Here is a 15228-nt window from a genome sequence, read left to right on the forward strand (position 1 = left end):
CAACATCGTTGAGTTATGGCTCTAGTTATTGACCCCTGGTAGCAAATGAGATGTACCTGGAGTTGACTGAATCATATGAGAGTCTTCCCAGCCAGAAAGATTTAGGACAAATCTATCTTTCCTCTATTTTAGTTGAAAAACCATGGTGTTACAATAATGTCTCTAATATATCACATCATTGAGATCTCATTCTTTGAAGCGGCGTCTTTGTAGTGTTCTTTTGTTCAAAAAGCTTTGTTACTAAAGTATTCAATTCAGTCCAATAAATCATTGAACCGATTCCTCCTCCCCACATTAGGACTGATTTGTAGTTTGCCTGATTTGAAAAGATAGTTGTTATGGCATTATGTGGGCAAAGCCATTGCCACCATAGTGAGACCCTTAGGAGATATGGTTGTGGTAGTCAAAAGACAAATGAGCATCTCATATGCACAGGCAGCTTTAAATCTCACGCTGTTAACTATTCACAAGTAGCTCAAATCAGCTAGCACTTAAAGTGGTAGAAGTTCTGAAATGGCTCACCAAAGCCATCTTCTCTGGTGTTCCAAATAGCACGCACATGGTAGATACTTAGTTGGAGGGAGAAATATTAACTGTCCCACAGATACGTCTCTTGTGGATTTCCTGGCTCTTCAGGTTTCCAGACGCCTTGCTCTTGCCCCAGCTTCTCTCCTGACAGCATAATCCCCTTTGCTGAGGATTACATGGACCTTTAGTGATTATATTATTATTATGATTATGTTATTTAGACCAGAGAATCTCTACAAAAGATAGGTGCTTTGAATGTGGTTATAACTGACCTTTGACAAAGCAAAAAATAAAAGTGAAACCAAACAAAAACAATAAGCAAAAGAAAATTTCCCAGGTAGGAGGGAAAAAGGACAGAAAAAGATTCTGTCAAATAATATTGAAAAATCAAAGTCAGTAAATAAAGACATTGCAGCATACGTTCAGTAGGTGGACACAGGAATAAGAAGAGGAGAACTAGAGGGGCTATTCATATTCTGGTCTCTTTTTTTGGTACTTTAGTTTGGGCATGATCTCTATCAAGATGACTTGGAAAATTAATTGATGGGGAGGGAACCAATAGGAAAATACATTGGGCACTAGTGAGCTTGAAACTTAATTTTGAAATCCCTTTACATGTTCCAGTTGGAACACATTTTAGTTTTACTAAAAGCTCCAGTTGTCATTTCCTGGGTCTACTTTCTTTATATTTCATATGCAAAAGCTATACAGATATAAGCATTCTTGACTTTAGTGCTACTAATATTACTCATGTCAAATAAACTTGAAATAAATTTTTTCCTTTTTTTCACATATATTTTGGGTCTCTGAATGTTGTGCATTTTATATGAAAAATAAAATATTTATTTTAATATGAAATAAATTTACATTATAAATTTCAGTGTAAATTTCAGGGCTTCACTTTGAAAGACAGAGTATCTCAGACTTTGAGAGGATAACTTGTTTGATCTTTGGGTCTTTATTCTGTATTTAAGTAGCTCATGCCTAGTTACCCATCGGATACAATAGCTTTAAGGTTTTTTGTTTGTTTTTGTATTTTTAAACTTACTTATAGAGTGCTTAATTGTGTGCCAGGCACTGTATTAATTTCTTTATATGCACTACCTTACTTAATATTCAGAATAATGCTGTAAATTAGATTATTTTTCCTATTCAACTGGTGATAAAATGAGCCACAGATTAAAAAGCGTGATGAAAATTACATATTAAATAAGTGGCAGAGCCAGAAATTGAAACCAAGTTTGTCAAACGCAAAAAACCCTGTAATTTCAACCTCTAGTTTTATTGCTCAGATTTTCCAGAATGGAATCCTAATCTCAAAGCTATATATTGAGAACAATTTTGAAAACATTTTTGTTTGTTTTCTTAAAAACTACTGCAATAATGGATACCTAAGAGAGACTAGATTAGCATTTATTCTAATATCTTGCAATCTATTAACAGTAACTCTTACTGTGTCTACACAAAAGCATTCATTCATTCATCCTCCAACAAATTCATGGGGCACTTACTAGGTAGTCAGTTTTCACTATGCTATTGCCATTGCAACTATTTTTAAAGTCTCTCTGGTTCAACAGATACAAATAATACACATGTATTATATGTTTTCATAGACAAAAAATCGACTTAACTTTGTTTTTGCTCTAAGCTTTGAGGCACTCCAGAGGCACTTGCAGTAGCTTCACTCTGATCAATAACAACCTTATCTTTTTAACAAATTCATTCTTCTCTCTGATAATTTAAGTTAAATTAATGGTTGATTTTTGGATGTGCCAGTTTTGATTATTATTTCACTAAATTGAAGGGTTAATATAGGATAAGTAAATGGCTAATTTATTCAGGTAACTCATTCACGAGTTGTTAGAGAAAAATTGAGGTAAAAAGGTTGTACCTGTCTTAAATGTGGATTCAGAACAAGCAGTTAACAGTAGCATGCCTTAAGTTTTTGTAATGAGGAGTTGGGATGCTTGGAAAGACTTCATATAATTTAGATGGACAAATGGTATGTTCTCAAATGAAAATTATTTTAATTTCTTCTCATAAAAACTCAAGGAAGCTTAAATTAGAAGTCTGTGGAATATCAGATAAATAATATAATAATTCTTTTCAATTGAAGTACACTTGATTTACAATATTGTATTTTAGGTGTACAACATGGTGATTAAATATTTTTCTAGATTATACTCCATTATCATAAAATATTGGCTATATTCCGTGTGCTGTACAATATATCCTTGTAACTTATTTTCTTTATACATAGTAGTTTGTACCTCTTAATCCCTTAACTCTATCTTACCCTTCTCTCCTTCCCTCTCTGTAGTGGTAACCACTAGTTTGTTCTATATGTCTATGAGTCTGTTTCTGTTTTGTTAAATTCATTCATCTTATTTTTTAAATTATATAAGTGATAACGTAGAGTGTTTGTCTTTCTCTGACTTATTTCACTAAGCATAATACCCTCCAGGTCATCCATGTGGTTGCAAATTGCAAAATTTCATAATTTTTTATGGCTTAGTCATATCCCATTGTATATAAATATGTCACATCTTGTTTATCCAATTGTCTGTTGTTGGACACTTAGATTGCTTCCACATCTTGGCTATTTTAAGTAATGCTACTGTGAACTTTGGTGTGCATGTTCTTTTTCGAGTTAGTGTTTTCATTTTCTTCAGATATATACCCAGGAGTGGAAATGCTGGATCATGTGGTAGTTCTATTTTCAGTTTTATGTGGTAACCTCTGTACTTTTTTCCACAGTGGCTGCACCAGCTTACATTCCCATGAAAGGGGTACAAGGATTCTCTTTTCTCTACATCTTGCCAGCATTTGTTATTTGTGGTCTTCTTGATGATTGCCGTTCGGATGGGTGTGAGGTAGTATCTCATTGTAGTTCTAATTTGCATTTCTCTAATTAGCTATGTCGAACATCTTTTTATGTGCCTGTTGGCCATCTGTATGTCTTCCTTGGAAAAATGTCTATCTAGGTCTTATACCCACTTCTTAATTAAGTTTATTTTCCTTTTGATATTGAGTTGTAAGAACTGTTTCTTTATTTTTCGATATTAACCCCTTATTGATCATATCATTTGCAAATACTTTCTCCCATTCAGTAGGTTATCTTTTTATTTTGTCAGTGGTTTCCTTTGCTGTGCAAAAGCTTTTAAGTTTAATTAGGTCCCATTTGTTTAGTTTTGCTTGTTTCCCTTCCCTGAAAAGACAGGTCCCAAAATATACTGCTAAGAATTATGTCAAAGAGTGTACTGCCTATTTTTTTTATCCAGGAGTTTTGTGGTTTCAGATCTTAGACTTAGGTCTTTAATCAATTTTTAGTTTATTTTTGTATATGGTGTGAGAAAATGTTCTAATTTCATTCTTTTACATGTAGTTGCCCAGTTTTCCCAACACCACTTATTGAAGAGATGTCTTTTCTCCATTGTATATTCTTACCTCCTTTGTTGTAAGTTAATTGACCATAGGTGCATGGGTTTATCTTTGGGCTCTCTATTCTGTTCCATTGATCTACGTTTCTTTTTTTGTGCCAGTATTATAATTTTTTTATTACTGTTTCTTTATAGTATAAAGTCAGGGAGCATATCTCCAACTTTGTTCTTTTCTTCTCAAGATTGCTTTGACTATTGGGTGTCTTTCATGGTTTGATATAAATTTTAGGATTATATTTTCTAGTTCTGTGAAAAATGTCATGGGTATTTTGATAAGAATTACATTAAATCTGTAGGTTGCTTTGGGTAGTATGAACATTTTAATAAGAAATTCTTCCAATCCTTGTCTCCAATCATCTTCAATTTCCTTGATCAATGTTTTATACTTTTCAGAGTATAGGTCTTTCACTTCCTTGGTGAAGTTTATTCCTAAGTATTATTTGTGATTCAATTTTAAATGGGATCATTTTCTTGCTTTCTCTTTCTGACAGTTCTTAGTGTATAGAAAAACAAACAGATTTCAGTATATTAATCTTATATGCTACAACTTTGCTGAATTCATTTATTATAATAGTTTTTTGGTGGAGACATTAGGATTTTCTGTGTATAGTATCATGTCATCTGCAAACAGAGTTTTACTTCTTTCTTTCCAGTTTTGATTCCTTTTATTTTTCTTGTCTGATTCCAGTGGCTATGACTCCTAATACTATGTTGAATAAACATGGCAAGAGTGGGCATCCTTGTCTTGTTCCTATTTTTAGAGGAAAAGCTTTCAGCTTTTAACCATTGACTAGGATATTAGCTGTGGATTTGTCATAAGTAAATTTTATTGTGTTGATATATGTTCCTTCTCTACCAACTTTGAGAGTTTTTATCATGGATGGATGTTCAACTTGTCAAATTCTTTTTCTGTCTATTGAGATTATTATGTGATTTTTATTGTTTTGTTAATGTGATGTATTGCCTCTCAGCCTTTTGGCTAAGATCGAGTGTTATCGTGGTGTATCATATTGATTTGTAGATACTGAACCATGCTTACATCCCTGGAAAAACTCCCACTTCATCATGGTGTATGATTCCTCTTACAAATTGTTGGATTCAGTTTGCAAATATTTTGTTGAGGATCTGTGTTCATCAAAGATATTGGCCTGCAATTTTCTTTTTTATTCTTTTTCTTTTTTTTTGTAGTGTCTTTGTATGGTTTTGGTACCAGGATAATTTTGGCCTAATAGAATGAATTTGGGAGTATTCCCTCCTCTTCCATTTTTTGGCATAGTTTGAGAAGACAGTTGTTAGTTCTTCTTTATATGTTTGGTTGAACTTTCCTGTGAAACTGTCTCGTCCTGGACGTCTGTTTGCTGGGAGTATTATTAAAAATCAATTTTACTACTAGTGGTTGGTTGTTCAAATTGTTTATTTCTTCCTGACTCAGTCTTGCAAGATTGTATATTTGTAAAAATTTATCCGTTTCTTCTAGGTTGTCCAATTTGTTGACATATAACTGGTCACTTATGATTTTTTTTGTAACTCTGTGGTATCAGTTGTTGTTTTCCCTCTTCTATTTTTATTTGGTTTGAGTGTTTTCTCTTTTTTTCTTGATGAGCCTGGCTAAAGGCTTGTTAAATTTTTCTTTTCAAAAAGACTAGTTCTTCAGGACTTCCCTGGTGGTCCAGTGGTTAAGACTTCACTTTTCAGTGCAGGGCGTGTGGATTTGATCCCTGGTCGGGAAGTTGAGATCCCAAATGCTTTGCAGCCAAAAAACCAAAAACTGTAAAACAGAAACAATATTGTAACAAATTCAATAAAGACTTTAAAAAATATGTAAAAATAAACCGTCTTAAAAAAAAAAAAAACTAGCTCTTGGTTTCATTGATCTTTTCTATGGTTTCTTGTTTTGGTCTCTATTTATTTCCTTTCTGATCCTTGTTATTCCTTCCTTCTGCTGACTTTGGGCTTTGTTTGTTCTTTTTGAAATTCCTTTAGATGATAGGTTAGTTTGGTTGTTGGAGTTTTTTTTGGTTTTTTATTTTCAATTAAAGTAGGCCTGTTTTGCATATACTTCCCTCTTAGATCTGCTTTTGCTGTGTCCCATAGATTTTTGGAAAACTGTAATTTTACTTTTGTCTCAAGGTATTTTCCGATTTCTTCTTTGATTTCTTCATTGACCCAGTGGTTTTTTAGTGGCATGTTGTTAATTCCCTGCATGTCTGTGTTTTTCTCATTTTCTTCCTGTACTTAATTTCTAGTTTCATACCATTGTGGTTGGAAAAGATGCTTGATATAATGTATACCCTCAAACTAGCCTTGTATTTTGGCCTAGCATGTGATTTATCCTGGAGAACACTCTGTGTGCACTTGAAAAGAATGTGTTCTGTTTTTGAATAAAATGTTCTGTAGATATCCATAAAGTCAACTAGTCTAATGTGTCATTAAGATCATTGTTTCCTTATTGCTTTTCTGTCTAGATGATCTGTCCATTGACATTGGGGTGTGAAAGTCCACTACTATTATTGTCTTGTCAGCTTCTCCCTTTTGTTAGTAGTTGCTTTTTATATTTAAATGCTCCTATATTGGGGGCATATGTGTTAATGAAAGCTATATCCCCTTCTTGTGTTGATCTCCTTATGTTTACATAATGCCGTTCTTGGTCTTTTGTTATAGACTTTGTTTTATAGTCTATTATAATTTGTTTGATTTGACTGTTGCTCCCTTAGATTTCTTACTGTTTCCTTTTCCATGGAATATCATTTTTATCCCCTCATGCTCTGTTTGTGTGTGCCTTTAGCTCTGAAATTAGTCTCTTGGAAGCAGCTTATAAATGGCTCTTTTTTAAATCCAGTCAGCCACCCCATGGTCTTTTGACTGGAGCATTTAGTCCGTTGTTGTTAAAAGTTACTATTTTATGTATGAAAGCATTGCCATTTTGTTATTGAATACTTCTTTTCTCATTGTTTTTGTAGTTCTTCTCTGTTCCTCTATTCTTTTCTTCTCATGGTTCGATGATTTTCTTTAGAGGTGTGCTTGTGTTCCCCTCTCTTTAGTTTTCATGTATCTTTTGTAGGTTTTTGATCTGTGGTTACCATGGCGTTCATATACATTGCCCTATAACTATATCTACTTGTTTTAAACTGGTAGATTTAAGTTCAAACACATTCTAAAAGAACTACATTTTTTACTCCCCTCCCCCATGTTTTGTGTTTTTGATTTCATACTTTAGATTTTCATGTTTATCCCTTAACTATTTGTTGTAGTTCTAATTGACTTGACAATTTTTTGCGTTTTATCTTCATACTGCCTTATTTAAGTGGTTGATCCATAGACTTTTCTATATATTTATCTTTAATAGTGGGAATTTTTCTTTCTTATAGATTTTTACTTGTTATATTCTTTTCTACTTCGAGAATATCCTTTAACATTTCTTTTAGGGTTGGTTTAGTATTTAGTGGTTCTTTAGTTTTTGTCTAAGAAGGTCTTTATCTCTCCTTCAAATCTGAATAATAATTTTGTGGGTAGAGTATCCTAGATTGTAGGTTTTCCCTTTCAGCACTTTAAATAATCATGCCACTTTCTGGCCTGCAAATTTTCTGCAGAAAAATCAGCTGGTGGTTTTATCGGGGTTCCCTTGTATGTGACTCTTTGTTTTTTCTTGCTGCCTTTAACATTCTTTATTTTTCACTTCTGCCATTTTAATTGTGATATTTCTTCATGTGAGCCTCTTTAGGGTCATCTTGTTTGGGACTTTGTGCTTTCTGTACCTAGATACCTGTTTCCTTCTTCAGGTTTCCAGTTTTCAGCCATAATTTCATCAAATATATTTTCAACCCTTTTCTTTCTTTCTTCTCATTCTGGGACTCCTCTCATGAGAATGTTGGTATGCTCGTTATTTTCATAGAGTTCCCTTTAAGCTGTTCTCATTATAAAATTTTTTTTGTTGTTATAATTGGGCAGTTTCCATTTTTCTATCTTCTAGATCACTTATGTCTTTTTCTGTATTACCTCCTCTGTTAATTCCTTCTGGTGTGTTTTTCTTTTCAGATATTGTATTCCTCAGTTCTGACTGGTTCTTTTTCATATTTTATAATTCCTCATTAAAATTATTGTTGCCTTCATCTATTCTTTTCCCCGGTTTAGTTACTGTTCTTATTACCAATGCTTTGAACTATTTCTCGGGTAAATTATTTCTCCCTGTTAAATTAGTTGTTTTTTTATTTTCTATTCAGGCTTTTTTTCCTTGTTATTTCATTTGAAGCAAATTCCTCTGTCTTTCTCACTTTAACTTTCACTTTCTCCATGTAATTAGGTGAAACAGTTACCTACCTTGGCCTTGAAGGGGTGTTTTTGTGTGGGAGCATCCCTGTAGAATCTGCATGTGCACAGTGGGTTTGGTGGGAGAGCTGGACTTGAAGTAAGCATGGATCATGTCTTCCCCTACAATGTTCTGGCAGCTGTTACCTTGGGAGCAGGTGGGGCTGGAGATGGAAGGACTACAGCCAGAGCCAGGTGTGAGCCAGGGCTTCTGCTTTGATCAGTGGCTAACACCACCCTATCAGGGGTAGGCTCAGGTTCCAGATTGCTGGAGGAGAGGCCCTGAGGGCTAGATCTGATCAGGCTCATCCCTCACAACTTTGCACTCTTCTCAGCTGCATTGTGCATCAAGAAGGGCCAGAAGAGTCACTTGGTGTGGGCTGGGGCAAGCGCTGAGGTATTCCCAGCACCAGCCAGAGCTCCAGACTAGTCTTGAACTGTTGCTTTTATGAATGTCAGTAATGGCTGCCCTTGCCCTGTTTGAGTGCTGTGCCATGTCTGAGCTGGCTTCAGTCCCTGTAATTGTACACTTTCCTTGGCCAGCACAGTCTTTGCCCGATTTTGGATCTGCACCATGAAGCAAGAGAAGTCAGACCAGGAATTCGGCTCGGACAGGGGTGCTCACCGGGGTGCTCATGGTAACTGGTTCAGAGTTCCCAGCAGTCTCTTCCTTTGTGTTGTTTCAGTAGTAAGAGAGCCTGTGCATCTTGTCTTGGGTGGAGTCTAAGTTTCTTACATCCATACTGTCATGCCTATTGGTTTTTCAACCAGTTAAGGGCACTCATCCTCCTGGTGTGGGATTCCACAGTTTGGGCACTCAATATGTGGTTCAAACTGCTCACTCCCCAGGGAGGATCTCTGAGCGGGTGTTATCCCCCTCCTCTTCTGTGTCCCCTCCTAACTGTGCAGGTTCCGACCCAGTCGCATCTCTTCCATTCCTGCTCAACTCTGTGTGGATATTTCTTACGGCCTTGGCTGTATGGGAGTTTTTCTGTCTGCAGTTTGTTTTCAGTGAGAATTGCTCCACATATAAGTGTATTTTTGACGTGTTCATGGCGGGGAGGAGTGAGCTCTGCGTCCTACCGCTCTGCCATCTTGAGTTCCTCCCCTGTAATTCTTGAACTAAAAACTTCAGTGTGTATTGTTTGAGCACTTACTATGTGATAGTCTTATAGTAATCCATTTATGTACCCAAAAAAGTTGTGAAGATCTTAAAGGTTTGCATAAAATTCAGGTAATCAATAACGTAAAATTCTTGAGTTAAAATCTTTGGTCATATTTATATTTACAGGTCCATTTGTCTTTGAAAAGTACTAATTTATAAATATTTAGTTCAGTTAGCTTATTTTTTGAATAAGAAGATACAGCCAATGAGGTTTATTGAATGTTTTCAGGAAGTGATTGTAAAAATAGAGGCTTTAAAGGTGGGAAACCAAGAAACACTTTTTTTCTTAAGAAACAGTTTAATGGAGTAATTAATGTCATACCTGTCAGCTGCTGAATCCATATAATAGGATGGCACTGCTTTCCTGTTAAGAAAGACAGACGTTTGTAGCATGCACACTGTGGCTGTAGAATCTGATTTGGAAACTGTTCAGATGGAAGAGTTCCTGTTAGAGTCTCTCAGAAATGACCCTGAGTCCCAAGGCTATTGTGAACAAAGTGTATCTGACTTCTTTAATACTGAATACTTTCTAGTTTGGAAGTTGTGACTGAGTGTGACTAAGTCTCCTGGCCAAATTAGTCTAAACTCTGAATGCCCTAATTCTTGGCTATTTCTGTAGGGATTCAAGGAGACCATTCTCGAGGTCAGTTGGCTTATACAAGATGTCCATAAACCAGAGTACAGCATGCCAAGACATCTGCTCAGTGTTTCACCTCTAAGTGTGTGTATGCCAAGGCAGAATTGAATTACAAAGAGAGGGGCAGCCACTCTTGAAATATTTTGAGAAAAAAAGTACTGGTACATTGGCATTCATCTCAAGTAACAGCTGTTCTCCAAAACAGGCGCTGTTCCAAATCACAGACTTTGGAGGAGAAGCAGTACCCTTTTTTGTTTCCTGACATATAACTGTATCTTATTTTTCTAGACCACATCATCAGTATTGTAAATAAGTAATTTAAATGAGTTAGCTATTTTATATTGATCTTGTAAAGAGTAATTTTCCAATATTAATATATTATTCATGGTGCTAGTGCTGTATTTTTTGCCTAAACCAGATTTAGTTATATTTTTCATAAATTACAGGTGATAACTCTTGAGGTTCAATTGCCCACGAGCAGTTAGGAGCATCTTGTGTATCAGAGACCACCTGGTTTCCTTACAGATCAGTAATGGCTTTCTGCTTTTTCATCTCAATGTCAAAATTCTAGCCGTGGCTAGCAGCTGAAGGCTTGTCAGCTTTCCTGCTCATTTTCAATCCCTGTAATAGCTCAGCAATTACACAGCAGGTAGGTTGGTATTTTTCTTTCAGATGGTAGTCTCCTCCAAAGGAAAGGTGTCATTTTCAGAAGAGCTAAACACAGGCGCTTCAGGAAGTAAGACCTTAAATATACAAATATTTTCTTCATATGTGCTTTTACCCCCTTCCCGTGAATGGAAGATGGCCTGAAGAGAAATGATAAGACAGGTGATTCAGAAAAAAAACACAAGAACTAAAACAACTGAAAACATGTGTGTGTGTATATATATATATATATATACACACACACATACATGACATGTGTAACATTTTAGTTGCTTTGAAATCAAAATGAGCTATGCAAAAGAAAAACAGTGTTTGTAGCTTGGCAGGAAATGGAGAAGACAAAAGAAAGGACACAGAAATAAGAGAATGGGAGAAAAGATTGTCATGAGTAAAGGGGAGAAAAGGAGAATGAAAATACTCCCTCTGTACCCGTTCCTCTAACATAATTGCTATCCTGGAGCCTCTAGAGTATATTAAGAAGTTTTTGCAAGTCAGAAGTACTAAAGCTGGCAATGATTTTAGATATCATTTAGTCCAATCACCTCATCTTATGGAGAAAGTAGACAATGAGAGGACAGAGTAAAGAAAAGGAGAAAATCAGAAGCTGTAAAAAAAAAAACAAAACAAAACAGAATAGAGGAAGAAAAAAAAAAACTCTGATAGACCATCTTCCAGTATGCTTTTCTGGAACTTTTTATTTTTTAATTCTAAAACTCAATATATAAAATTACAAGGGGTGGTAGAGAAGGACGTTTATATTCATTTTTTTTCTCGCCAGTATATAACATTTTGATTTCCAGCTGTTTATTATCCAAATCATTTCCTGCGCTAGATAAAGCACTACCAGCAGGACTCTAAGATGTTTTATGCTAATGAGGGGAAAAAATCTTGGACAAGTTGCAAAGCATAGATTTTTGAGTGACATGACAAAATAATCAGAATCTAAATGAAAAGAAAACTTGGATAACAGCCATTATACTTAATATGCCAAAATAAGTGATTGACATTTTAATTAGATGAGAAAATATAATTATATTTTTAACTCTGAAAGGACTCCTTGCAAGAAAGATGGACATTAAATAATAAAAAAAAAAAACTTGCAAGAACACAAAGGAGTACAAGGAATATAAAGATGCACTCAATTTTCAGTGTTCATGACATGAGTTATTAATTCCATGGATCATGAAGCAAAACTTTTTAGAAAGTTAACTTGCATTTACCCTTTTGACAACAGTTTGCATCACAGTGATTGAATTTTATTAAGAGAATTGTTTGCTGGAGCTATTTGTCTTCGTTTTGGCAGCTCAGGCATAAATATTTAATTTAATTTATGTTCCAAATTTAAAAAAGTCTCATAAAAACTGAGTGGCTGTGCTGTACCTGCTCACTATAAAAAAAAAATGAGGCTTACGTATTGCTGCACATGATATAAAGCACACCTACTGGAAAGGAGGCTTTGTTTGACTTGAGGACATTAACCATTTCTAAGGTCTGTGGAAAAGAAGAGCTGGTAAAAACCAAATATAATCGGGTGATGTTTTGAACTACAAGTCATGACTTCTCCAGATTAATCTTGCTTTAAATTTTTTCTGCTTGTCAGGTGCTTCTGATTACAACGTAACACAGATGTTATCCTGAAAATAGTTTAGAAAATTTGGATATAGGGAAATCATAATGGTTATACTTCTTCTGAAAACAGTGAACTTGCTTTCATTTAAAAACTTTGCTTTGTATCTTCAGTTACCTGTTTACTTGCATTTTCCCTTATTCTACATGCCAGCTGTAATGTGGATCCTCAGAGTGGGAATATGTGGAAAATACTTACGTGAGCCTTGAACATTTTAGATGAAAATGCTGTATATTCGCTTCTAAAGTATAGGTTTTAGTTTTCATTTATAGGAAGGGGATATTGCAGCCATACAATGATTTTGTTCATGTACCACCGAATTCATAAGGGAGGATCCAGGCAGTGAGTTACAGAAATTCATAAGGGACCTGAGTGTAAGATGTTACACAGCCTTGTGTTCAAGTACTGACCTGTGTATATCTTTATATGCATCTATACGCTGTAAATCATGGAAGGGTCTGGCAGATTGTATTTCCAAAGATGTCCACCACACTATCTCCCATCTCACACACTCCTGTGCAATGTGATCTCCACCAAGAGGTGGAGTCTAATTCTCTTTCCATTGAATTTAGGTTGGTCTTTGTGACTCACTTGTTAAAATATGGTGAAGGAATACTGAGTGGCTTTTGGAGCATGGTGAGGAGAAATCATGCAGGTTTCTCTTGTACTTTTGGAATGATTGCTCTTGGGACACTGTCTCTTAGAACTCAGCTGCCAGGCTGTGACAAGCCCAAGCCACCTGGAGAGGCTCTGTGTATATGCTCTGGTTCACGGTCTCAGCTGAATCCGACCTCTCAGTTGTCCCAGTCTGGGTGCTAGACACGACAGTGAAAACCTTTCCAGGTTAGTGCTTGGCACACTACAGCCTGTGGACCGATTCTAGCCTGCAGCCTGCGGACCGTATCTAGCCTGCAGCCTGCTCTTGTGAGACCTATGAGCTAAAATTCATTTTTACATTAAAAAAAAAAAATTGTAAGTAGAGAAAGACAAAAATGCCTCAGGCCGTGTATGTGAACCACAAAGCTGAAAGTATTTACTATGTGGCCTTTTAAAGAGAGAAATTTACTGACTCTTGTTCCAGATGATTCTAGTCCTGAATGTCATGGAGCAGGATCAAGTCATCTCTTCTGTGAATAATAAATCTCTGAGAATAATAAATTAGTATTGTTATACTGCAGGGCGTTTGGAGTGGTTTTCTATGTATTAGTTAGTAACCAGAAGAAATATTAAGCTGCTTTTTACTAAAAAGTGAAGAACTACGAGCATGGCCTGTATGCAGTGGACACTAAGACATGACTGTGATAACAAATTGTCCATGGCAGGTGATGCCCAAGTTACTTGGATGGTGTGATCTTGCTATCATGGGTCTGGATTGTTCTTAGTTCAACTTTTACTTTTGGAAGATTTGTTCAGCATTGACTATTTAGTAAAAAGTAAATTTTTTATTCTGCGCTGTCTTAAATGTTTCAAGTGTTTAAATGGACAATAATAAAGAAGCTCTCCTAACTGATTACTTAATTACAATAATTGAGTTACGTGATGCAGCAGAATCTATCTTGTTGGCTATATTATTTGTGAAGCTATACAACCTCAAATATTTGTTCATGAGGCCATTCTTCTCTGCATTGTCTTCATGTCCAATATTGAACTTTCAATGTACGAGCTTTCCAGGTAATAGTAGTTAAAGTATTACCATGCACCAGAAATCTTTTTCAGTAACACATTGGCCTTCCCTTACTATCCTAGCTCTTTGAGGGGTTAGATGGGCCTTCTCAGACTGATACTCTAGTTTAGCCTTGTATATTTTAGTGAGAAAATGTGACCTTTGCTACTTTATAAATCTAAAATCTAAGCTGTATGGATATTGCTTAATCCACACCTCTGACTGGCTGCTCTGCAGGCACCTGTAAGTGAATCCTTAATTGAGTTGGTTGTCCATCGCTGAACAGGTGGTATTTTAACCATTTTTATTCTTTCAGATATAAACATATCTGCATGTTAGTATATAATTTTTTTCTCTTCCACGGTTGGGGCATACTATGTATTTGTTCCTCAAAATTACAAACTTTCTAGAATATCTTTCCATTTAATACACATAAGATATACTTTATTCTTTTATTTGGTTAGATAATTTTCCAATATATAATTTTGCCAAAATGTACTTAACTAACCCTGTATTGTTGAACATATTAGGTAGTTTCCATGAGCAGTTTTAAAAGTAACCTTGCCCAGGCCCTAACGAGAGGTTTGATTATGTGCCAAAGACTTTTGATCTGAGTTCTAAATGTCATATTGAGTCATTCACATGAATTAAACAAATAAGGAAATCCCCACATGTAATAAGCAATGGGTACCAAGTTTAAGGCAATATCTGTAAACAGCGAAATACTCAATAGTTTGACTGTTGTAGCCAAAAGCCAGAGAGAAAATCCTTAAGTTGACTGGCAGTTTGATTTGATACTAACAATAGCCCAGATGTTGCATCCTTCCTTTTACCAAAACTTGGAAACTTTTAGGAAATGTCTTATGCAGGTATAGACACGAGCAGCAGCAAAGTTTCTTTGTTTCCAGTCATAGTAATGACTCTAGACACTGATTCAGTGTTCATCACACATCTGTTTCCAGACTGTGCCAGTCTGTTTTTGAGCCTTTCACCAGTGTGTAGCACAAGCAGAAAAATAAAGATGGTGTCATGGGTTTTCCATGAGACTAGCTTTAACTGTTCAAGTTAATTATTCAGTTTAAAGCACTGTCCTTTATTCTGAGATAAAGTACATTTTAACCACAAAAATTAGAAAAGACTTAATCATGAATTAATAGTAAATAGTAAGTTGTTGTAGGTCTTTTTTTCCCCAAACGT

This window comes from Hippopotamus amphibius, chromosome 2 (assembly GCF_030028045.1).
Source record: "Hippopotamus amphibius kiboko isolate mHipAmp2 chromosome 2, mHipAmp2.hap2, whole genome shotgun sequence".
Lineage (NCBI taxonomy): Eukaryota > Metazoa > Chordata > Mammalia > Artiodactyla > Hippopotamidae > Hippopotamus > Hippopotamus amphibius.